A 27503-nucleotide genomic window follows, 5' to 3' on the forward strand; every position below is an offset into this window, starting at 1 on the left:
ACCTACGCTTGACTTCACCAATCTTTTTCTCTTCACATATCTATAAAAGCTTTTACAGTCAGTTTTTATGTTCCCTGCAGCTTACTCTCATATTCTATTTTCCCTTTCTTAATTAATCCCTTTGTCCTCCTTTGTTGAATCCTAAACTGCTCCCAATCCTCAGGATTACTGCTTTTTCTGGCCAATTTATATGTCCTCTCCTTGGATCTTATGCTATCCCTAATTTCCCTCGTTAGCCACGTTTGAGTCACCTTTTTTGTTTTATTTTTATGCCAAACTGTGATGAACAAATTCTGTAGTTCATGCATGCGGTCTTTGAATGTTTGCCATTGCCTATCCACCGTCAACCCTTTGAGTGCCATTCCCCAATCAATCCTACCCAACTCGCTCCTGAGACCATCATAGTTTCCTTTATTTAAATTCAGGACCCTAGTCTCTGAGTCAACTACTTCATTCTCCATCTTAATGAAGAATTCAATCATATTATGATCGCTCCGACCCAAGGGGCCTCGTACAACAAGATTGCTAATTAATCCTTTCTCGTTACATAATACCCAGTATAAGATGGCCTCATCTTTGGTTGGTTCCTCGACATATTGGTCCAGGAAACCATCCCGTAAACACTCCAGGAATTCCTCCTCCACAGTATTGTTACTAATTTTGTTAGCCCAATCTATATGTAGATTAAATTCACCCATGATGACTGCTGTGCCCTTTTTGCACGTTTCCCTAATTTCCCTTTTAATGCCATCCCCAACCTCCGCATTACTGTTTGGAGGTCTATATACCACTCCCACTAACGTTTTCTGCCCCTTGGTATTTCTCAGTTCTACCCATACAAATTCAACATCATCAGAGCTAATTGTGTTATTCCCTTCCTTAACCAGTAATGCTACCCCATCTCCCTTTCCTTTTTGCCTATCTTTCCTGAATATTAAATACCCCTGCATGTTGAGTGGGTACAGGTCTGTCGCTGTATAACACTGGGGTACAGTACTGGTGTGTAGAGGCCTGTCGCTGTATAATAATGGGGTACAGTACTGGTGGGTGCAGGTCTGTCACTCGTATACCACTGGGGTACAGTACTGGTGGGTACAAGTCTGTCACTGTATAACACTGGGGTACAGTACTTGTGGGTACAGGTCTGTCGCTGTATAACACTGGGGTACAGAACTGGTGTGTAGAGGCCTGTCGCTGTATAATAATGGGGTACAGTACTGGTGGGTACAGGTCTGTCACTGTATACCACTGGGGTACAGTACTGGTGGGTACACGTCTGTCACTGTGTAACTGGGGTACATTACTGGTGGGTACAGGTCTGTCACTTTAACACTGGGGTACAGTACTGGTGGGTACAGGTCTGTCGCTGTATAACACTGGGGTACAGTACTGGTGGGTACAGGTCTGTCACTGTATAACACTGGAGTACATTACTGGTGGGTACAGGTCTGTCACTATAACACTGGGGTACAGTGCTGGTGGGTACAGGTCTGTCACTATAACATTGGGGTACAGTACTGGTGGGTACAGGTCTGTCACTGTATAACACTGGGGTATAGTACTGGTGGGTACAGGTCTGTCACTGTATAACACTGGGGTACAGTACTGGTGCGTACAGCTCTGTCACTGTATAACACTGGGTTACAGTACTGGTGAGTACAGGTCTGTCACTGTGTAACACTGGGGTACAGTACTGGTGGGTACAGGTCTGTCACTGTATAACACTGGGGTACAGTACTGGTGGGTACAGGTCTCTCACTGTATAACACTGGGGTACAGTACTGGTGGGTACAGTTCTGTCGCTGTATAACACTGGGGTACAGTACTGTTGGGTACAGGCCTGGCACTGTATTACACTGGGGTACAGTACTGGTGGGTACAGGTCTGTCACGGTATAACACTGGGGTACAGTACCAGTCTGTACAGAGCTGTCACTGTATAACAATGGGGTACAGTACTGGTGGGTACAGGTCTGTCACGGTATAACACTGGGGTACAGTACCAGTCGGTACAGATCTGTCACTGTATTACATTGCGGTACAGTACTGGTGGGTACATGTCTGTCTCTGTATAACACTGGGGTACAGTACTGGTGGGTACAGGTCTGTCACTGTATAACACTGGGGTACAGTACTGGTGGGTTCAGGTCTGTCTTTGTATAACACTGGGGTACAGTACTGGTGGGTACAGGTCTGTCACTGTATAGCACTGGGGTACAGTACTGGTGGGTACAGGTCTGTCACTGTATAACACTGGGGTACAGTACTAGCGGGTACAGGTCTGTCACTGTATAACACTGGGGTACAGTACTGTTGGGTACAGGTATGGCACTGTATAACACTGGGGTACAGTACTGGTGGGTACAGCTCTGTCACTGTATAACACTGGGGTACAGTACTGGGGGCAACAGGTCTGTCACTGTGTAACACTGGGGTACAGTACTGGTGGGTACAGGTCTGTCACTGTATAACACTGGGGTACAGTACTGGTGGGTACAGGTCTGTCACTGTATAACACTCGGGTACAGTGCTGGTGGGTACAGGTCTGTCACTGTATAACAGTGGGGTACAGTACTGGTGGGTACAGGTCTGTCGCTGTATAACACTGGGGTACAGTACTGATGGGTACAGGTCTGTCACTGTATAACACTGGGGTACAGTACTGGTTTGTACAGGTCTGTCACTGTATAACACTGGGGTACAGTACTGGTGGGTACAGGTCTGTCACTGTATAACACTGGGGTACAGTACTGGTGGGTACAGGTCTGTCACTGTATAACACTGGGGTACAGTACTGGTGGGTACAGGTCTGTCACTGTATAACACTGGGGTACAGTACTGGTGGGTACAGGTCTGTCACTGTATAACACTCGGGTACAGTACTGGTGGGTACAGGTCTGTCACTGTATAACAGTGGGGTACAGTACTGATGGGTACAGGTCTGTCACTGTATAACACTGGGGTACAGTACTGGTGGGTACAGGTCTGTCACTGTATAAAAAACATAGAAACATAGAAGATAGGAGCAGGAGTAGGCCATTCGGCCCCTCGAGCCTGCTCCGCCATTCAATGTGATCATGGCTGATCATCCAAATTCAGTACCCTGTCCCTGCCTTCTCCCCATATCCCTTGATCCCTTTAGCCTCAAGAAATATATGCAACTCTTTCTTGAATATATCTAATGAATTGGCCTCCACTGCCTTCTGTGGCAGAGAATTCCACGGGTTCACCACTCTCTGGGTGAAGAAATTCCTCCACATTTCAGTCCTAAATGGCTTACCCCTTATCCTTAGACTTAGACTATGATCCCTGGTTCGGGACTCCCCGGCCATGAGAAACATCCTTTCTGCATGTAGTCTGTCCAGACTTGACAGAATTTTATAGGTTTCGATGAGATCCCCTCTCATCCTTCTAAACTCCAGTGAGTATAAGCCCAATCGACACAATCTCTCCTCGTACGTCGTTCCTGCCATCCCAGGTATCAACCTGGTGAATCTTCGCTGCACTCCCTCCATGGCAAGAACACCCTTCCTCAGATAAGGTGACCAAAACTGCACACAATACTCAAGGTGCGGTCTCACCAAGGCCCTGTACAACTGCAGCAAGACATCCTTGTTCTTGTACTCGAACCCTCTTGCTACGAAGGCCAACATACCATTTGCCTTCTTGCACCTGCATGCTTACCTTCAGCGACTGGTGCACAACAACACCCAGGTCTCTCTGCACTTCCCCTTCTCTGGGGTACAGTACTGGTGGGTACAGGTCTGTCACTCTATAACACTGGGGTACAGTACTGGTGGGTACAGGTCTGTCACTGTATAGCACTGGGGTACAGTACTTGTGGGTACAGGTCTGTCACTGTATAGCACTGGGGTACAGTACTTGTGGGTACAGGTGTGTCACTGTATAACACTGGGGTACATTACTGGTCAGTACAGGTCTGTCAATGTTTAACACGGGTACAGTACTGGTGGGTACAGGTATGTCACTGTATAACACGGGTACAGTACTGGTGGGTACAGGTCTGTCACTGTATAACACTGGGGTACAGTACTGGTGGGAAAAGTCTGTCACTGTATAACACTGGGGTACAGTACTGGTGTGTACAGGTCTGTCACTGTATAACACTGGGGTACAGTACTGGTGGGTACAGGTCTGTCACTGTATAACACGGGTACAGTACTGGTGTGTACAGGTCTGTCACTGTATAACACTGGGGTACAGTACTGGTGGGTAATTGTCTGTCACTGTATAACACTGGGGTACAGTACTGGTGGGTACAGGTCTGTCACTGTATAACACTGGGGTACAGTACTGGTGGGTACAGCTCTGTCACTAACACTGAGGTACGGTACTGGTGGGTACAGGCCTGTCACTGTATGACACTGGCGTACAGTACTGTTGGGTACATGTTTGTCATTGTCTAAAACTGGGGTACAGTGGTGGTGGGTACAGGTCTGTCACTGTAAAACACTGGGGTACACTACTGGTGTGTAGAGGTCTGTCACTGTATAACACGGGTACAGTACTGGTGGATACAGGTCTGTCGCTGTATAACACTGGGGTACAGTTCAGTCACTGTATAACACTGGGGTACAGTACCAGTCGGTACAGATCTGTCACTGTATAACACTGGGGTACAGTTCAGTCACTGTATAACACTGGGGTACAGTGCTGGTGGGTACAGGTCTCTCACTGTATAACACTGGGGTACAGTACTGTTGGGTACAGGCCTGGCACTGTATTACACTGGGGTACAGTACTGGTGGGTACAGGTCTGTCACTGTATAACACTGGGGTACAGCACTGGTGGGTTCAGGTCTGTCTTTGTATAACACTGGGGTACAGTACTGGTGGGTACAGGTCTGTCACTGTATAACACTGGGGTACAGTACTGGTGGGTACAGGTCTGTCACTGTATAACACGGGTACAATACTGGTGGGTAGAGGGCTGTCGCTGTATAACACTGGGGTATAGTATTGATGGGTACAGGTCTGTCGCTGTATAACATTGGGGTACAGTACTGGTGGGTACATGTCTGTCACTGTATAACATGGGTACAGTACTGGTGGGTTCAGGTCTGTCACTGTATAACACGGGTACAGCACTGCTGGGTACAGGTCTGTCGCTGTATAACACTGGGTTACAGTACTGGTGGGTACAGGTCTGTCACTGTATAACACTGGGGTACAGTACTGGTGGGTACAGGCCTGTTGCTGTATAACACTGGGGTACAGTACTGGTGGGTACAGGTCTGTCACTGTATAACATTGGGGTACAGTACTGGTGGGTACATGTCTGTCACTGTATAACACGGGTACAGTACTGGTGGGTACAGGTCTGTCGCTGTATAACACGGGGGTACAGTACTGGTGGGTACAGGTCTGTCCCTGTATAACACTGGGGTACAGTACTGGTGGGTACAGGCCTGTCAGTCTATAACACGGGGGTACAGTACTGGTGGGTACAGGTCTGTCGCTGTATAACACTGGGGTACAGTACTGGTGGGTACAGGTCTGTCCCTGTATAACACTGGGGTACAGCACTGCTGGGTACAGGTCTGTCGCTGTATAACACTGGGGTACAGTACTGGTGGGTTCAGGTCTGTCACTGTATAACACGGGTACAGCACTGCTGGGTACAGGTCTGTCGCTGTATAACACTGGGGTACAGTACTGGTGGGTACAGGTCTGTCACTGTATAACACTGGGTTACAGTACTGGTGGGTACAGGTCTGTCACTGTATAACACGGGTACAGTACTGGTGGGTACAGGTCTGTCACTGTATAACACTGGGTTACAGTACTGGTGGGTACAGGTCTGTCACTGTATAACACGGGCACAGCACCAGTGGGTACAGGTCTGTCACTGTATAACCTGGGGTACAGTACTGGTGGGTACAGGTCTCTCACTGTATAACACTGGGTACAGTGCTGGTGTACTGGTGACCAACAGGCAGAGTAGTAGGCGCAGGCAGGTAGTGCAGGGGTCCCCTGTGGCCATCCCCCTCGCCACAGATACACCACTTTGAGTACTGTTGCGGGGGATGGCTTATCAGAGGAAGGCAGCAGCAGCCAACTTCCTGGCACCAATGGGTGCACAGAATGGGAGGAAAAAGAGGGGTAGAGCTATAGTAATAGGGGATTCAATTGTAAGGGGAATAGATAGGCGTTTCTGCGGCCGCAAACAAGACTCCAGGATGGTGTGTTGCCTCCCTGGTGCAAGGGTCAAGGATGTCTCCGAGCGACTCCAGAACATCTTGGAAGGGGAGGGTGAAGAGCCAGTTGTCGTGGTGCATATAGGCACCAACGATATTGGTAAAAAGCGGGATGAGGTCCTAAAAGCGGAATATAGGGAGTTAGGAGATAAATTAAAAAACAGGACCTCAAAGGTAGTAATCTCAGGATTGCTACCAGTGCCACGTGCTAGTCAGAGTAGAAATAGAAGGATACTTCAGATGAATACGTGGCTAGAGGAATGGTGCCAGGGGGAGGGATTCAAGTTCCTGGGATATTGGAACCGGTTCTGGGGGAGGTGGGACCAGTTCAAACCGGACGGTTTGCACCTGGGCAGGGCTGGAACCAATGTCCTAGGGGGAGTGTTTGCTAGTGCTGTGGGGGAGGGTTTAAACTAAAATGGCAAGGGGTTGGGAACCTGAGCAGGGAGACAGAGGAAAGGGAAACAAGGATAAAAGCAAAAGATAGGAAGGAGAAAAACAAAAGTGGCAGTCAGAGAAATCAACGGTTTAAATCAAACATGGCCACAGTAAATAATAATTCTAATAGGTCTAAGAGCGTTAAAAAAACAAGCCTGAAGGCTTTGTGTCTTAATGCGAGGAGCATTTGTAATAAGGTGGATGAATTGGCTGCGCAAATAGAAGTAAACAAATACAATTTGGTTGGGATTACGGAAACGTGGCTCGAGGAAGGCCAGGACTGGGAACTCAACATCCAGGGGTATTCGATATTCAGGAAAGATAGGCAAAAAGGAAAGGGAGGTGGGGTAGCATTACTGGTTAAAGAAGGGATTAACACAATTGTAATGAAGGATATTAGCTCTGATGAGGTGGAATCTGCATGGGTAGAATTGAGAAATACTAAGGGGAAAAAAATGTTAGTGGGAGTGGTTTATAGACCTCCAAACAGTAAGGCGGAGGTTGGGGATGGCATTAAAAGAGAAATTAAAGAAGCGTGCAATAAGGGCACAGCAGTCATCATGGGTGACTTTAATCTACATATAGATTGGGCCAACCAAATTAGTAACAATACTGTGGAGGAGGAATTCCTGGAGTGTTTACGGGATGGTTTCCTGGACCAATATGTCGAGGAACCAACCAGAGATCAGGCCATCTTAGACTGGGTATTATGTAACGAGAAAGGATTAATTAGCAATCTTGTTGTAAGAGGCCCCTTGGGTCGGAGCGATCATAATATGATCGAATTCTTCATTAAGATGGAGAATGAGGTAGTTGGCTCAGAGACTAGGGTCCTCAATTTAAATAAAGGAAACTATGATGGTCTGAGGAGCGAGTTGGGTAGGATTGATTGGGGAATGGCACTCAAAGGGTTGACGGTGGATAGGCAATGGCAAACATTCAAAGACCGAATGGATGAACTACAGAATTTGTTCATCCCAGTTTGGCATAAAAATAAAACAAAAAAGGTGACCCAACCTTGGCTAACAAGGGAAATTAGGGATAGCATAAGGTCCAAGGAGAGGGCATATAAATTGGCCAGAAAAAGCAATAATCCTGAGGATTGGGAGCAGTTTAGGATTCAACAAAGGAGGACAAAGGGATTAATTAAGAAAGGGAAAATAGAATATGCGAGTAAGCTTGCAGAGAACATAAAAACTGACTGTAAAAGCTTTTATAGATATGTGAAGAGAAAAAGATTGGTGAAGTCAAGCGTAGGTCCCTTGCAGTCAGAATCGGGGGAATTTATAATGGGGAACAAAGAAATGGCAGACCAATTAAATACATATTTTGGTTCTGTCTTCACAAAAGAGGACACAAATAACCTCCCAGAGATGCCGGGGAACATAGGGTCTGATGAAAGGGTGGAAATGAAAGAAATCAGTATTTGTAGGGAAATGGTGTTAGGAAAATTGATGGGACTGAAGGCCGATAAATCCCCAGGGCCTGATAATCTACATCCCAGGGTACTTAAGGAAGTGGCCCTAGAAATAGTAGATGCATTGCTGGTCATCTTCCAGAACTCGATAGACTCTGGAACGATACCCATGGATTGGCGGGTAGCTAATGTTACCCCACTATTCAAAAAAGGTGGTAGAGAAAAGGCGGGGAATTATAGACCGGTAAGCTTGACATCGGTAGTGGGGAAAATGCTAGAGTCCATTATAAAAGATGTAATAGCAGAGCACTTGGAAAGCAGTGACTGGATCCAACAAAGTCAACATGGATTTACAAATGGAAAATCATGCTTGACTAATCTACTAGAATTTTTTGAGGATGTAACTGGTAAAATAGATAAGGGAGAACCAGTGGATGTGGTGTATTTGGACTTTCAGAAGGCTTTCGATAAGGTCCCGCATAAGAGATTAGCGTGCAAAATTAAGGCACATGGGATTGGGGGCAAGGTATTGACTTGGATAGAGAACTGGTTGGCGGACAGAAAGCAAAGAGTTGGAATAAACGGGTCGTTTTCCGAGTGGCAGGCAGTGACTAGTGGGGTACCGCAAGGATCGGTCCTAGGACCCCAGCTGTTCACAATATATATTAATGATCTGGACGAGGGAATTGGATGTAATATCTCCAAATTTGCAGATGACACAAAGCTGGGGGGGAGGGTATGCTGTGAGGAGGATGTCGTGAAACTCCAGCACGATTTGGACAGGTTGGGTGATTGGGCTGAAACATGGCAAATGCACTATAATGTGGGTAAATGTGAGGTTATCCACTTTGGTGGCAAAAACAGTGATGGGCCTTCAATAACCACAAAACTAGAAGTTATAGACTTAAACAAGTTGGCTTTTAATCACTAAGATCAGAGCTAACATCTCAACACGCCGACTGGTTCACAGGAATGAGTCATACAGATCCTGGGATCTTTATGTAAGAGAAGTCAGGGGCGGAGCCAAGACCTGGAACCTCCCAGGTTAGTCGGGAAAGAGGAAGTGAAACTATACACAGTGAGGGAGGGTAATATACATGAGTGCAAAACGAATACAGGATCAAGACAAACAGATTTCATTACATTCACCCCTTCTATAGATTTAGTCCATCGGGGTGATGTTTCTTAAAAGTTGGTATAAGTGAGTCTGTCAGGAGGTTTTGCAGTTCTCAGTGATCGGCGCAAAGCCGGTTGGGGTGCCTCTAGGGGAGTGGATTCTGGTTCCTCCACTGTCCGGGCCTCCGCAGTGTCCTCCAGGTTATCTGCAGTGTCCTCCAGGTTAAAGTTGGGTATTGATACCTCTGGGCGTCCTGTCTCTTTGTAGTGTAGGTCTTCATCGGGTAGTCTCCCATCGTTCTCTCCGCTCCCCGAGGGAGCGAGGTCTTTTATGGAAACAGTGTCCTCTCGCCCGTCAGAGTATTCGATATAGGCGTACTGAGGGTTTGCATGGAGGAGCTGTACCTTTTCCACAAGGGGGTCCGTTTTATGGCCTCTATGCCCGAGGTGGATTTCTGGGGGAAAACGAACATCTTTTCGTGAGGGGTAGCGTTAGTGGCAGTACATAACAGAGACCTTATGGAGTGGCGCACGTCTGGGAGGACTTCCTGCCAGCGGGAGGTCGGAAGGCCTTTTGACTTTAAGGCTAATGTGGCAGCTTTCCAAACAGTAGCATTCTCCCTTTCCACTTGCCCATTACCCCGGGGGTTGTAGCTAGTGGTTCTGCTAGTGGCTATCCCCTTCGAGAGCAAGAACTGGCGCAGCTCGTTACTCATGAATGACGTCCCCCTATCACTGTGTATGTAGTTCGGCATGCCAAACATGCAGAATAGATTACAGAGACACTTGATGACCGTGGCACTGGTCATGTCTGGGCAGGGAATGGCGAAGGGGAAGCGGGAATATTCATCAATGATATTGAGGAAGTATACGTTACGGTCGGCAGAGGGAAGGGGTCCCTTGAAGTCTAGACTTAGGCGCTCGAATGGCCGTGTGGCTTTGATAAGGTGTGCACGGTCAGGCCTGTAGAAACGAGGCTTGCATTCCGCACAGATGCGGCAGGCTGTGGTCATTGCCCTGACCTCCTCGATGGAGTGGGGCAGATTGCGGGACTTTATAAAATGGTATAGTCGGGTGACCCCTGGGTGACAGAGGTCGTTGTGGAGACCCTGTAATTTGTCCGTATGAATGCTGGCACACATTCCCCGCGATAGCGCGTCTGGGGGTTCATTAAGGGCTCCCGGCCTGTAAATAATATCATAGTCGAACGTGGATAGTTCGATCCTCCACCTGAGTATTTTGTCATTCTTGATTTTCCCCCTTTGTTTGTTATTAAACATGAAAGCCACCGACCGCTGGTCGGTGAGCAGGGTGAAACGTTTGCCGGCTAGGTAGTGTCTCCAGTGCCGCACTGACTCCACTATAGCCTGTGCCTCCTTCTCGACAGAAGAGTGCCTGATTTCAGGTCCCTGAAGGGTTCGGGAGAAGAAGGCCACAGGTCTCCCAGCCTGATTGAGGGTTGCAGCTAAGGCAAAGTCTGACGCATCGCTTTCGACTTGAAAGGGAATGCATTCGTCCACTGCACACACTGCAGCCCTTTCAATGTCCTGTTTAATACTGGTGAAAGCCTCCCGAGCTTCAGCTGATAGTGGGAAGGACGTCGATTTAATGAGGGGTCGGGCCTTATCAGAGTAATTGGGCACCCATTGGGCATAATACGAAAAAAATCCCAGGCACCTTTTTAAAGCTTTGGGATTGTGTGGCAGGGGCAGTTCCTTTAGGGGGCGTAATCGGTCAGGGTCCGGTCCAATTACCCCATCTTCCACCACACAGCCGAGGATACAGAGACAGGTTGTGTTGAAGACACATTTGTCTTCGTTGTAGGTTAGATTCAGCTTTAGGGCAGTTTTAAAAAATCTCGCAAGATTTAGATCGTGGTCTTGCTGGTTGTGCCCGCAGATAGTGACATTGTCCAGATAGGGGTAGGTAGCTTGTAGTTTATTCTCGTCAACCATGCGGTCCATCTCACGTGGGAAGACCGAGACCCCATTTGTTACCCCGAAGGGCACTCTGAGAAAATGGTAGAGGCGCCCGTTCGCCTCAAAGGCGGTGTATGGGCGGTCCTCCGTTCTAATGGGGAGCTGGTGATACGCGGATTTGAGGTCGATAGTCGAGAAGACTCGGTATTGCGCAATCTGGTTGACCATTTCTGATATGCGGGGTAAAGGGTAGGCGTCCAGCTGGGTATAAATATTAACAGTCTGGCTGTAGTCAATTACCATCCGTTTCTTTTCGCTATTTTTAACTATGACTACTTGGGCACGCCACGGGCTGGTACTGCATTCAATAATGCCTTCCCACAGGAGTCTGTCCACTTCCGCCTTGATAAAGTGTCTGTCTTCCAGACTGTACCATCTACTTTTGGTCGCTATGGGCCTACTGGGGTACAGTACTGGTGGGTACAGGTCTGTCATTGTATAACACTGGGGTACAGTACTGGTGGGTCCAGGTCTGTCACAGTATAATACTGGGGTACAGTACTGGTGGGTACAGGTCTGTCACTGTATAACACATCGGTGCAGAAACATAGAAACATAGAAGATAGGAGCAGGAGTAGGCCATTCGGCCCCTCGAGCCTGCTCCGCCATTCAATGCGATCATGGCTGATCATCCAAACTCAGTACCCTGTCCCTGCTTTCTCTCCATACCCCTTGATCCCTTTAGCCTTAAGAAATATATCCAACTCCTTCTTGAATATATTTAATGACTTGGCCTCCTACTGCCTTCTGTGGTAGAGAATTCCACAGGTTCACCACTCTCTGGGTGAAGAAATTTCTCCTCATTTCTGTCCAAAAAGGCCTACCCCTTATCCTTAGTCTGTGACCCCTGGTTCTGGATTCCCCGACCATCGGGAACATCCTTCCTGCATCCAGTCTGTCCATTCCTGCCACAATTTTATAAGTTTCAATGAGATCCCCTCTCATTCTTCCAAACTCCAGCGAGTATAAGCCCAATTGACCCAATCTCTCCTCGTACGTCATTCCTGCCATCCCAGGTATCAGCCTGGTGAATCTTCGCTGAACTCCTTCCATGGCAAGAACATCCTTCGTCAGATAAGGCGACCAACACTGCACACAATACTCAAGATGTGGTCTCACCAAGGCCCTGTACAACTGCAGCAAGACATCCTTGTTCCTGTACTCAAACCCTCTCGCTATGAAAGCCAACATACCATTTGCCTTCTTAACCGCCTGCTGCACCTGCATGCTTACCTTCAGCGACTGGTGCACAAGGACACCCAGGTCTCGTTGCACTTCCCCTTCTCCCAATCTGTTGCCATTCAGATAATAATCTGCATTCCTGTTTTTGCCACCAAAGTGGATAACCTCACATTTATCCACGTTATATTGCATCTGCCATGCTTCTGCCCAATCACCCAACCTGTCCAAATCATCCTGGAGTTTCTCAGCATCCTCCTCACAGCACACACGCCCACCCAGCTTTGTGTCGTCTGCAAATTTGGAGATGTTACATCTAGTTCCCTTGTCTAGATCATTAATATATATTGTGAACAGCTGGGGTCCTAGGACCGATCCCTGCGGTACCCCACTAGTCACTGCCTGCCACTTGGAAAAAGACCCGTTTATTCCAACTCTTTGCTTTCTATCTGCCAACCAGTTCTCTATCCAAGTCAATACCTTGCCCCCAATCCCATGTGCCTTAACTTTACACACTAATCTCTTATGTGGGACCTTATCAAAAGCCTTCTGAAAGCCCAAATACACCACATCCACTGGTTCTCCCTCATCTATTTTACTAGTTACATCCTCAAAAAATTCCAGTAGATTAGTCAAGTACGATTTACCTTTTGTAAATCCATGTTGACTTTGTCCAATCCTGTCACTGTTTTCCAAGTGCTCTGCTATGACATCTTTTATAATGGACTCTAGCATTTTCCCCACTACCGACGTCAGGCTTAACGGTCTATAATTCCCTGTTTTCTCTCCACCATCTTTTTTAAATAGTGGGGTAACATTAGCTGCCCTCCAATCCACGGGTACTGTTCCAGATTCCATCGAATGTTGGAAGATGACCAGTAATGCATCTACTATCTCTAGGGCCACTTCCTTAAGTACCCTGGGATGTAGACCATCAGGCCCTGGGGATTTATCGGCCTTCAGTCCCATCAATTTCCCTAACACCATTTCCTTACAAATACTGATTTCTTTCAGTTCCTCCCTCTCATCAGACCCTATGTTCCCCGGCATCTCTGGGAGGTTATTTATGTCCTCCTTTGTGAAGACAGGACCAAAGTATGTATTTAATCGGTTAGCCATTTCTTTGTTCCCCATTATAAATTCCCCTGATTCTGACTGCAAGGGACCTACGCTTGACTTCACCAATCTTTTTCTCTTCACATATCTATAAAAGCTTTTACAGTCAGTTTTTATGTTCCGTGCAAGCTTATTCTCATATTCTATTTTCCCTTTCTTAATTAATCACTTTGTCCTCCTTTTTTGGATCCTAAACTGCTCCCAATCCTCTTGATTACTGCTTTTTCTGGCCAATTTATATGTCCTCTCCTTGGATCTTATGCTATCCCTAATTTCCCTCGTTAGCCACGGTTGAGTCACCTTTTTTGTTGAATTTTTATGCCAAACTGTGATGAACAAATTCTGTAGTTCATGCATGCGGTCTTTGAATGTTTGCCATTGCCTATCCACCGTCAACCCTTTGAGTGCCATTCCCCAATCAATCCTACCCAACTCGCTCCTGAGACCATCGTAGTTTCCTTTATTTAAATTCAGGACCCTAGTCTCTGAGTCAACTACTTCATTCTCCATCTTAATGAAGAATTCGATCATATTATGATCGCTCCGACCCAAGGGGCCTCGTACAACAAGAATGCTAATTAATCCTTTCTCGTTACATAATACCCAGTTTAAGATGGCCTCATCTTTGGTTGGTTCCTCGACATATTGGTCCAGGAAACCATCCCATAAATACTCCAGGAATTCCTCCGCCACAGTATTGTTACTAATTTTGTTAGCCCAATCTATATATAGATTAAAGTCACCCATGATGACTGCTGTGCCCTTTTTGCACGTTTCCCTAATTTCCCTTTTAATGCCATCCCCAACCTCCGCATTATTGCTTGGAGGTCTATATACCACTAACACTAACGTTTTCTGCCCCTTGGTATTTCTCAGTTCTACCCATGCAGATTCCACATCATCAGAGCTAATTGTGTTATTCCCTTCCTTAACCAGTAATGCTACCCCACCTCCCTTTCCTTTTTGCCTATCTTTCCTGAATATTAAATACCCCTGCATGTTGAGTGGGTACAGGTCTGTCACTGTATAACACGGGTCCAGTACTGGTGGTTACATGTCTGTCACTGTATAACACTGGGGTACAGTACTGGTGGGTACATGTCTGTCACTGTATAACACTGGGGTACAGTACTGGTGGGCCCAGGTCTGTCACTGTATAACACTGGGGTGCAGTACTGGTGGGTACAGGCCTGTCGCTGTATAATAATGGGGTACAGTACTGGTAGGTACAGGTCTGTCACTGTATAACACTGGGGTACAGTGCTGGTGGGTACAGGTCTGTCACTGTACAACAGTGGGGTACATTACTGGTTTGTACAGGTCTGCCACTGTATAAAAAACATAGAAACATAGAAACATGGAAGATAGGAGCAGGAGTAGGCCATTCGGCCCTTCAAGCCTGCTCCGCCATTCAATGAGATCATGGCTGATCATCCAAATTCAGTATCCTGTCCCTGCCTTCTCCCCATATCCCTTGATCCCTTTAGCCTCAAGAAATATATCCAACTCTTTCTTGAATATATTTAATGAACTGGCCTCAACCGCCCTCTGTGGCAGAGAATTCCACAGGTTCACCAGTCTCTGGGTGAAGAAATTCCTCCTCATTTCAGTCCTAAATGGCTTACCCCTTATCCTTAGACTATGATCCCTGGTTCTGGACTCCCCGGCCATCAGAAACATCCTTTCTGCATCTAGTCTGTCCAGACCTGACAGAATTTTATAGGTTTCGATGTGATTTCCTCTCAATCTTCTAAACTCCAGTGAGTATAAGCCCAATCGACACAATCTCTCCTCGTACGTCATTCCTGCCATCCCAGGTATCAACCTGGTGAATCTTCGCTGCACTCCCTCCACGGCAAGAACGTCCTTCCTCAGGTAAGGTGACCAAAACTGCACACAATACTCAAGGTGCGGTCTCACCAAGGCCCTGTACAACTGCAGCAAGACATCCTTGTTCTTGTACACGAACCCTCTTGCTACGAAGGCCAACATACCATTTGCCTTATTAGCCGCCTGCTGCACCTGCATGCTTACCTTCAGCGACTGGTGCACAATAACACCCAGGTCTCTTGCACTTCCCCTTCTCTGGGGTACAGTGCTGGTGGGTACCGGTCAGTCACTGTATAACACTGGGGTACAGTACTGGTGGGTACAGGTCTGTCGCTGTATAACAGTGGGGTACAGTACTGGTGGCTACATGTCTGTCACTGTATAACACGGGTACAGTACTGGTGGGTACAGGTCTGTCACTGTATAACACTGCGGTACAGTACTGGTGGGTACATGTCTGTCACTGTATAACACTGGTGTACAGTACTGGTGGGTACAGGTCTGTCGCTGTATAACACTCGGGTACATTACTGATGGGTACTGGTCTGTCGCTGTATAACACTGGGGTACGGTGCTGGTGGGTACAGTTCTGTCATTGTATAACACTGGGGTACAGTACTGGTGGGTACAGGTCTGTCACTGTATAACACTGGGGTACAGTGCTGGTGGGTAGAGGCCTGTCGCTGTAGAACACGGGTACAGTACTGGTGGGTACAGGTCTGTCAGTGTATAACACTGGGGTACAGTGCTGGTGGGCACAGGTCTGTCACTGTATAACTGGTGTACAGTACTGGTGGGTACAGGTCTGTCACTATCACACTGGGGTACAGTACTGGTGGGTACATGTCTGTCACTGTATAACACTGGGGTACAGTACTGGTGGGTACAAGTCTGTCACTACAACACTGTTGGACAGTGCTGGTGGGTAGAGGTCTGTCAACGTATAACACTGGTACAGTACTGGTGGGTACAGGGCTGTAACTGTATAACACTAGTGTGCAGTGCTGGTAGGTACAGGTCAGTCACTGTATAACACGGGTACAGTACTGGTGGGTACAGGTCTTTCGCTGTAGAACACAGTTGTACAGTACTGGTGGGTACAGGTCTGTCACTCTATAACACTGGGTACAGTACTGGTGGGTAATGGTCTGTCCCTGTATAACACTGGGGTACAGTACTGGTGGGTACAGGTCTGTCACTGTGTAACACTGGGGTAAAGTACTAGTGGGCACAGGTCTGTCCGTGTATAACACTGGGGTGCAGTACCGGTGAGCACAGGTCTGTCACTGTATAACACTGGGGTACAGTACTGGTGGGTACAGCTCTGATCCTGTATAACACTGGGGTACAGTACTGGTGGGTACAGGTCTGTCACTGTATAACACTGGGGAACAGTACTGGTGGGTACAGGTCTGTCACGATAACACTGCGGTACAGTAGTAATGGGTACAGGTCTGTCACTATAACACTGGGGTACAGTAGTAGTGGGTACAGTTCTGTCACTATAATACTGGGGCACAGCGCTGGTGTGTACGGGTCTGTCAATGTATAACACTGGGGTACAGTACTGGTGGGTACAGATCTGTCACTGTATAACACTGGGGTGCAGTGCTGGTGGGTACAGGTCAGTCACTGTATAACACTGGTGTACAGTACTTTTGGGTACAGGTCTGTCACTATAACGCTGGGGTACAGTACTGGTGGGTAGAGGTCTGTCGCTGTATAACACTGTGGTACAGTACTGGTGGGTACAGGTCTGTCACTGTATAATACTGGGGTACAGTACTGGTGGGTACAGGTCTGTCACTGTATAACATTGGGGTACGGTACTGGTGGGTACGGGTCTGTCACTGTATAACACTGCGGTACATTACTGGTGGGTACAGGTCTGTCACTGTATAATACTGGGGTACAGTACTGGTGGGTACAGGCCTGTCACTGTATAACAATGGGGTACAGTACTGGTGGGTACTGGTCTGTCATTGTACAACACTGGGGTACAGTACTGGTCTGTCACTGTATAACACTGGGTACAGTACTGGTGGGTACAGGTCTGTCACTGTATAACACTGGGGTACAGCACTGGTGGGTACAGGTCTGTCACTGTATAACACTGGGGTATAGTACTGGTGGTTACAGGTCTGTCACTGTATAACACTGGGTTACAGTACTGGTGGGTACAGGCCTGTCACTGTATAACATTGGGGTACAGTACTGGTGGGCACAGGTCTGTCACTGTATAACACTGGGATACAGTTCTGGTGGGTTGCAGGTCTGTCAATGTATAACACTGGGGTATAGTACTGGTGGTTACAGGTCTGTCAGTGTATAACACTGGGGTATAGTACAGATGGTTACAGGTCTATCGCTGTATAACACTGGGGTACAGTACTGGTGGGTATAGGTCTGTCGCTGTATAACACGGGTACAGTACTGGTGGGTACAGGTTTGTCACTGTATAACACTGGGGTACAGTACTGGTGGGTACAGGTCTGTCACTGTATAACACTGGGGTACAATACTGGTGGGTACAGGTCTGTCGCTGTATAACACGGGTTCAGTACTGGTGGGTATAGGTCTGTCGCTGTATAACACGGGTACAGTACTGGTGGGTACAGGTTTGTCACTGTATAACACTGGGGTACAGTACTGGTGGGTACAGGTCTGTCACTGTATAACACTGGGGTACAGTACTGGTGGGTACAGGTCTGTCACTGTATAACACTGGGGTACAATACTGGTGGGTGCAGGTCTATCACTGTATAACACTGGGGTACGGTACTGTTGCTCACAGGCCTGTCACACTATAACACTGGGGTACAGTACTGGTGGGTACAGTTCTGTCACTGTATAACACTGGGGTACAGTACTGGTGGGTACAGGTCTGTCACTGTATAACACGGGTACAGTACTGGTGGGTACAGGTCTGTCACTGTATAACACTGGGGTACAGTCCTGGTGGGTACAGTTCTGTCACTGTATAACACTGGGGTATAGTGCTGGTGGGTACAGGTCAGTCACCGTATAACACTGGGGTACAATACTGGTGGGTACAGGTCTGTCACTATATCACTGGGTACAGTACTGGTGGGTTCAAGTCTGTCAATGTATAACACTGTACAGGTCTGTCACTGTATAACACTGGCATACAGTACTGGTGGGTACAGGTCTGTCACTGTATAACACTGGGGTACAGTACTGGTGGGGAGAGGTATGTTACTGTATAACACGGGTTCAGTACAGGTGGGTACAGGTCTGTCACTGTATAACACTGGGGTACAGTACTGGTGGGTACAGGACTGTCACTAACACTGGGGTACAGAACTGGTGGGTACAGGTCTGTCACTGTATAACACTGGGGTACAGTGCTGGTGGGGACAGGTGTGTCACTATGACACTGCGGTTCAGTATTGGTGGGTACAGGTCTGTCACTGTATAACGCTGGGGTACGGTACTGGTGGGTACAGGTCTGTCACTGTATAACACTGGGGTTCAGTACTGGTGTGTACATGTCTGTCACTGTATAACACGGGTACAGTACTGGTGGCTACAGGTCTGATCCTGTATAACACTGGGTACAGTACTGGTGCTTACAGCTCTGTCAGTCTATAACACCGGTACAGTACTGGTGGGTACAGGTCTGTCACTCTATAACACTGGGTAAAGTACTGGTGGTTACAGGTCTGTCAGTGTATAACACTGGGGTACAGTACTGGTGGGCACGGGTCTGTCACTGTATAACACTAGGGTACAGTGCTGGTGTGTACAGGTCTATCACTGTATAACACTGAGGTACAGTGCTGGTGTGTACAGGTCTGTCACTGTATAACACTGGGGTTCAGTACTGGTGGGTACAGGCCTGCCACTGTATAACACTGAGGTACAGTGCTGGTGTGTACAGGTCTGTCACTGTATAACACTGGGGTACAGTACTAGTTTGTACGGGTCTGTCACTGTATAACACTGGGGTACAGTGCTGGTGGGTACAGTCCTGTCACTAACACTGAGGTACAGTACCAGTAGGTACAGATCTGTCACTGTATAACAATGGGGTACAGTACTGGTGGGTACAGGTTTGTCACTGTATAACACTCGGGTACCGTCTGGTGGGTACAGGTCTGTCACTATAACACTGGGGTTTAGTACTGGTGGGTACAGGTCTGTCACTGTATAACACTGGGGTACAGTGCTAGTGTGTACGGGTCTGTCACTGTATAACACTGATGTACAGTACTGGTGGGTACAGGTCTGTCACTGTATAACACTGGGGTACAGTGCTAGTGTGTACGGGTCTGTCACTGTATAACACTGATGTACAGTACTGGTGGGTACAGGTCTGTCACTGTATAACACTGGGGTACAGTACTGGTGGGTACAGGCCTGTCACTGTATAACACTGGGGTACAGTACTGGTGGGTACAGGTCTGTCACTGTATAACACTGGGGTACAGTACCGGTGGGTACAGGTCTGTCTCTGTGTGACACTGGGGTACAGTACTGGTGGGTACAGGTCTATCACTGTATAACACTGGGGTTCAGTACTGGTGGGTACAGGCCTGCCACTGTATAACACTGAGGTACAGTGCTGGTGTGTACAGGTCTGTCACTGTATAACACTGGGGTACAGTACTAGTTTGTACGGGTCTGTCACTGTATAACACTGGGGTACAGTGCTGGTGGGTACAGTCCTGTCACTAACACTGGGGTACAGTACCAGTAGGTACAGATCTGTCACTGTATAACAATGGGGTACAGCACTGGTAGGTACAGGTTTGTCACTGTATAACACTCAGGTACCGTCCTGGTGGGTACAGGTCTGTCACTATAACACTGGGGTTTAGTACTGGTGGGTACGGGTCTGTCACTGTATAACACTGGGGTACAGTGCTGGTGTGTACGGGTCTGTCACTGTATAACACTGGTGTACAGTACTGGTGGGTACAGGTCTGTCACTGTATAACACTGGGGTACAGTACCGGTGGGTACAGGTCTGTCTCTGTGTGACACTGGGGTACAGTACTGGTGGGTACAGGTCTGTCACTGTATAGCACTGGGGTACAGTGCTGGTGTGTACGGGTCTGTCACTGTATAACACTGGGGTACAGTATTGGTGGGTACAGGTCTGTCACTGTATAACACTGGGGTACGGTACTGGTGGGTACAGGTCTGTCACTGTACAACACGGATACAGTACTGGTGAGTACAGGTCTGTCACTGTTTAACACTGGGGTACAGTACTGGTGGGTACAGGTCTGTCAGTGTATAACACTGGGGTACAGTACTGGTGGGTACAGGTCTGTCACTGTACAACACTGGGGTACAGTGCTGGTGTGTATGGGTCTGTCACTGTATAACACGTGTACAACACTGGTGGGTACAGGTTTGTCACTGTATAACACTGGGGTACAGTACTGGGGAGTACAGGCCTGTCGCTGTATAACACTGGTGTACAGTACTGGGGAGTACAGGTCTGTCACTGTATAACACGGGTACAGTACTGGTGGGTACAGGTTTGTCGCTGTATAACGGGTACAGTACTGGTGGGTACAGGTCTGTCACTGTATAACACTGGGGTACAGTACTGGTGGGCACAGGTCTATCGCTGTGTAACACTGGTGTACAGGACTGCTGGGTACAGGTCTGTAACAGTATAACACTGGGGTACAGTACTGGTGGGTACAGGTCTGTCACTATAACACTGGGGAACAGTACTGGTGGGTACAGGTCTGTCACGATAACACTGCGGTACAGTAGTAATGGGTACAGGTCTGTCACTATAACACTGGGGTACAGTAGTAGTGGGTACAGTTCTGTCACTATAATACTGCGGCACAGCGCTGGTGTGTACGGGTCTGTCAATGTATAACACTGGGGTACAGTACTGGTGGGTACAGATCTGTCACTGTATAACACTGGGGTGCAGTGCTGGTGGGTACAGGTCAGTCACTATAACACTGGTGTACAGTACTTTTGGGTACAGGTCTGTCACTATAACGCTGGGGTACAGTACTGGTGGGTAGAGGTCTGTCGCTGTATAACACTGTGGTACAGTACTGGTGGGTACAGGTCTGTCACTGTATAATACTGGGGTACAGTACTGGTGGGTACAGGTCTGTCACTGTATAACATTGGGGTACGGTACTGGTGGGTACGGGTCTCTCACTGTATAACACTGCGGTACATTACTGGTGGGTACAGGTCTGCCAATGTATAGCACTGGGGCACAGTACTGGTGGGTACAGGTCTGTTGCTGTTTAACACTGGGGTACAGTACTGGTGGGTACAGGTCTCTCGCTGTATAATATTGGGGTACAGTACTGGTGGGTACAGGTCTGTCGCTGTATAACAATGGGGTACAGTACTGGTGGGTACAGGCCTGTCACTGTATAACAATGGGGTACAGTACTGGTGGGTACTGGTCTGTCATTGTACAACACTGGGGTACAGCACTGGTAGGTACTGGTCTGTCACTGTATAACACTGGGTACAGTACTGGTGGGTACAGGTCTGTCACTGTATAACACTGGGGTACAGCACTGGTGGGTACAGGTCTGTCACTGTATAACACTGGGGTATAGTACTGGTGGTTACAGGTCTGTCACTGTATAACACTGGGTTACAGTACTGGTGGGTACAGGCCTGTCACTGTATAACATTGGGGTACAGTACTGGTGGGCACAGGTCTGTCACTGTATAACACTGGGATACAGTTCTGGTGGGTTACAGGTCTGTCAATGTATAACACTGGGGTATAGTACTGGTGGTTACAGGTCTGTCAGTGTATAACACTGGGGTATAGTACAGATGGTTACAGGTCTGTCGCTGTATAACACGGGTTCAGTACTGGTGGGTATAGGTCTGTCGCTGTATAACACGGGTACAGTACTGGTGGGTACAGGTTTCTCACTGTATAACACGGGTACAGTACTGGTGGGTACAGGTCTGTCACTGTATAGCACTGGGGTACAGTGCTGGTGTGTACGGGTCTGTCACTGTATAACACTGGGGTACAGTATTGGTGGGTACAGGTCTGTCACTGTATAACACTGGGGTACAGTACTGGTGGGTACAGGTCTGTCACTGTACAACACGGATACAGTACTGGTGAGTACAGGTCTGTCACTGTTTAACACTGGGGTACAGTACTGGTGGGTACAGGTCTGTCAGTGTATAACACTGGGGTACAGTACTGGTGGGTACAGGTCTGTCACTGTATAACACTGGGGTGCAGTGCTGGTGTGTACAGGTCTGTTACTGTACAACACTGGGGTACAGTGCTGGTGTGTATGGGTCTGTCACTGTATAACACGAGTACAACACTGGTGGGTACAGGTTTGTCACTGTATAACACTGGGGTACAGTACTGGGGAGTACAGGCCTGTCGCTGTATAACACTGGTGTACAGTACTGGGGAGTACAGGTCTGTCACTGTATAACACGGGTACAGTACTGGTGGGTACAGGTTTGTCGCTGTATAACGGGTACAGTACTGGTGGGTACAGGTCTGTCACTGTATAACACTGGGGTACAGTACTGGTGGGCACAGGTCTATCGCTGTGTAACACTGGTGTACAGGACTGCTGGGTACAGGTCTGTCACAGTATAACACTGGGGTACAGTTCTGGTGGGTACAGGTCTGTCACTGCATAACACTGGGGTACAGTACTGGTGGGTACAGGTCTGTCACTGTATAACACGGGGGTATAGTACTGGTGGGTACAGGTCTGTCACTGTATAACACTGGGGTGCAGTGCTGGTGGGTACAGGTCTCTCACTGTATAACACTGGGGTACAGTGCTGGTGTGTACGGGTCTGTCACTGTATGACACTGGGGTACAGTACTGGTGGGTACAGGTCTGTCAATGTATAACACTGGGGTGCAGTGCTGGTGGGTACAGGTCAGTCACTATAACACTGGGGTACAGTACCTTTGGGTACAGGTCTTTCACTATAACACTGGGGTACAGTACTGGTGGGTACAGGTCTGTCGCTGTACAACACTGTTGTACAGTACTGGTGGGTAGAGGTCTGTCGCTGTATAACACTGGGGTACAGTACTGGTGGGTACAGGTCTGTCGCTGTATAACACTGGGTATAGTACTGGTGGGTACAGGCCTGTCACTGTATAACAATGGGGTACAGTACTGGTGGGTACTGGTCTGTCACTGTACAACACTGGGGTACAGTACTGGTGGGTACAGGTCTGTCACTGTATAACACTGGGGCACAGTACTGGTGGGTACAGGTCTGATCCTGTATAACACTGGGTACAGTACTGGTGCTTACAGCTCTGTCAGTCTATAACACCGGTACAGTACTGGTGGGTACAGGTCTGTCACTCTATAACACTGGGTAAAGTACTGGTGGGCACAGGTCTGTCACTGTATAACACTGGGGTACAGTACTGGTGGGTACAGGTCTGTCACTGTATAACACTGGGGTACAGTACTGGTGGGTACAGGTCTGCCACTGTATAACACGGATACAGTGCTGGTGTGTACAGGTCTGTTACTGTATAACACTGCGGTACAGTGCTGGTGTGTATGGGTCTGTCACTGTATAACACGGGTACAACACTGGTGGGTACAGGTTTGTCACTGTATAACATGGGTGCAGTGCTGGTGTGTACGGGTCTGTCAGTGTATAACACTGGGGTGCAGTACTGGTGGGCACAGGTCTGTCACTGTATAACACTGGGGTACAGTATTGCTGGGTACAGGTCTGTCACTGTATAATACTGGGGTACAGTACTGGTGGGTACAGGTCTGCCACTGTATAACACTGGTATACAGTACTGGTTGGTACAGGTCTGTCACTGTACAACACGGATACAGTGCTGGTGTGTACAGGTCTGTTACTGTATAACACTGCGGTACAGTGCTGGTGTGTATGGGTCTGTCACTGTATAACACGGGTACAGTCCTGGTGGGTACAGGTCCGTCACTGTATAACATGGGTGCAGTGCTGGTGTGTACGGGTCTGTCGCTGCATAACACTGGTGTATAGTATGGTGGGTCCAGGCCTGTCACTGTACAACACTGGGGTACAGTACCAGTCGGTACAGATCTGTCACTGTAGAACACTGGGGTACAGTACTGGTGGGTACAAGTCTGTCACTGTATAACACTGTTGTACAGTGCTGGTGGGTAGAAGTCTGTCACTGTAGAACACTGGGGTTCACTACTGGTGGGTACACGTCTGTCACTGTATGACACTGGGGTACAGTACTGGTGGGTACAGGTCTGTCACTGAATAACACTGGGGTACAGTAGTGGTGTGTACATGTCTGTCACTGTATAACACGGGTACAGAACTGTTGGGTACAGGTCTGTCACTGTATAACACGGGTACAGTACTGGTGGGTACAGGTCTGTCACTGTATAACACTGGGTACAGTACTGGTGGGTACAGGTCTGTCACTGTATAACACTGGGGTACAGTGCTGGTGTGTATGGGCCTGTCGCTGTATAACACTGGGGCACAGTACTGGTGGGTACAGGTCTGATCCTGTATAACACTGGGTACAGTACTGGTGCTTACAGCTCTGTCAGTGTATAACACTGGGGTACAGTACTGGTGGGTACAGGTCTGTCACTGTATAACACTGGGGTACAGAACTGTTGGGTACAGGTCTGTCACTGTATAACACTGAGGTACAGTGCTGGTGTGTACAGGTCTGTCACTGTATAACACTGGGGTACAGTAGTGGTGGGTACAGATTTGTCACTGTATAACACTGTGGTACAGTGCTGGTGTGTATGGGTCTGTCACTGTATAACACTGGGGTACAGTACTGGTGTGTACGGGTCTGTCAATGTAGAACACTGGGGTACAGTACCAGTCGGTTCAGATCTGTCACTGTATAACAATGGGGTACAGTACTGGTGGGTACATGTCTGTCACTGTAACACTGGTACAGTACTGGTGGGTACAGGTCTGTCACTGTATGACACTGGGGTTTAGTACTGGTGGTTACAGGTCTGTCACTGTATAACACTGGTGTACAGTACTGGTGGGTACAGGTCTGTCACTGTATAACACGGGTACAGTACTGGTGGGTACAGGTCTGTCACTGTGGGACACTGGGGTACAGTACTGGTGGGTACCGGTCTGTCGCTGTATAGCACTGGGGTACAGTGCTGGTGTGTACGGGTCTGTCACTGTATAACACTGGGGTACAGTCCTGGTGGGTACAGGTCTTTCACTCTATAACACTGGGTACAGTACTGGTGGGTACAGGTCTATCGCTGTGTAACACTGGTGTACAGGACTGGTGGGTACAGGTCTGTCACTGTATAATACTGGGGTACAGTACTGGTGGGTACAGGTCTGTCACTGTACAACAATGTTGGACAGTGCTGGTGGGTAGAGGTCTGTCACTGTATAACACGGGGGTACAGTACTGGTGGGTACAGGTCTGTCACTGACACTGGGGTGCAGTGCTGGTGGGTACAGGTCAGTCACTGTATAACACTGGGGTACAGTACTGGTGTGTACGGGTCTGTCACTGTATGACACTGGGGTACAGTACTGGTGGGTACAGTGCTGTCACTGTAAAACACTGGGGTGCAGTGCTGGTCGGTACAGGTCAGTCACTGTATAACACTGGGGAACAGTGCTGGTGGGTACAGGTCAGTCACGGTATAACACTGTTGTACAGTACTTTTGGGTACAGGTCTGTCACGGTATAACACTGGGGTACAGTACAGGTGGGTAAATGTCTGTCCCTGTATAACACTGGGGTACAGTACTGGTGGGTACAGGTCTGTCACTGTGTAACACTGGGGTACAGTACTCGTGGGCACAGGTCTGTCAGTGTATAACACTGGGGTACAGTACCGGTGAGTACAGGTCTGTCACTGTATAACACTGGGTACAGTACTGGTGGGTACAGGTCTGTCACTGTATAACACTGGTACAGTACTGTTGGGCACAGGTCTGTCACTGTATAACACTGGGGAACAGTACTGGTGGGTACACGTCTGTCACTATAACACTGGGGAACAGTACTGGTGGGTACAGTTCTGTCACTGTATAATACTGTTGTACAGTGCTGGTGGGTAGAGTTCTGTCAATGTATAACACTGGGTACAGTACTTGTGTGTACGGGTCTGTCACTATAACACTGGGGTACAGTACCTTTGGGTACAGGTCTGTCACTATAACACTGGGGTACAGTACTGGTGGGTACAGGTCTGTCGCTGTATAACACTGTTGCACAGTACTGGTGGGTAGAGGTCTGTCGCTGTATAACACTGTGGTACAGTACTGGTGGGTACAGGCCTGTCACTGTATAACACTGGGGTACAGTACTGGTGGGTACAGGTCTGTCACTGTATAACACTGGGATACGGTACTGGTGGGTACAGGTCTGTCACTGTATAACAGGGATACGGTACTGGTGGGTACAGGTCTGTCACTGTATAACACTGCGGTACAGTACTGGTGGGTACAGGCCTGTCACTGTATAACACTGGGGTACAGTACTGGTGGGTACAGGCCTGTCACTGTATAACACTGGGGTACAGTACTGGTGGGTACAGGTCTGTCACTAACACTGGGGTACAGTACTGGTGGGTATCGGTCTCTCACTGTATTACACTGGGGTATTGTACAGGTGGGTACAGGTCTGTCGCTGTAAAACACTGGGGTACAGTACTGGTGGGTACAGGTCAGTCACTCTATAACACTGAGGTACAGTGCTGGTGTGTACAGGTCTGTCACTGTATAACACTGGGGTACAGTGCTCGTGTGTGGGTCTGTCAGTGTATAACACTGGGGTACAGTACTGGTGTGTACGGGTCTGTCACTGTATAACACTGGGGTACAGTACCAGTTGGTACAGATCTGTCACTGTATAACACTGGGTTATAATACTGGTGGGTACAAGTCTGTCACTGTATAACACTGGGGTGCAGTGCTGGTGGGTACAGGTCTGTCACTGTATGACACTGGGGTACAGTACTGGTGGGTACAGGTCTGTCACTGTGTGACAGTGGGGTACAGTACTGGTGGGTACCGGTCTGTCACGGTATAACACTGGGGTTCAGTACTGGTGGGTACAGGTCTGTCACTGTATTACACTGGGGTATTGTACTGGTGTGTACAGGTCTGTCCCTGTATGACACTGGGGTATAGTACAGATGGGTACAGTTCAGTCACTGTATAACACTGGGGTGCAGTACTGGTGGGTACAGGTCAGTCACTGTAT

Source organism: Somniosus microcephalus, unplaced genomic scaffold (assembly GCF_052327205.1).
Source record: "Somniosus microcephalus isolate GS21.2 unplaced genomic scaffold, FLI_Smic_1.0 scaffold514, whole genome shotgun sequence".
Lineage (NCBI taxonomy): Eukaryota > Metazoa > Chordata > Chondrichthyes > Squaliformes > Somniosidae > Somniosus > Somniosus microcephalus.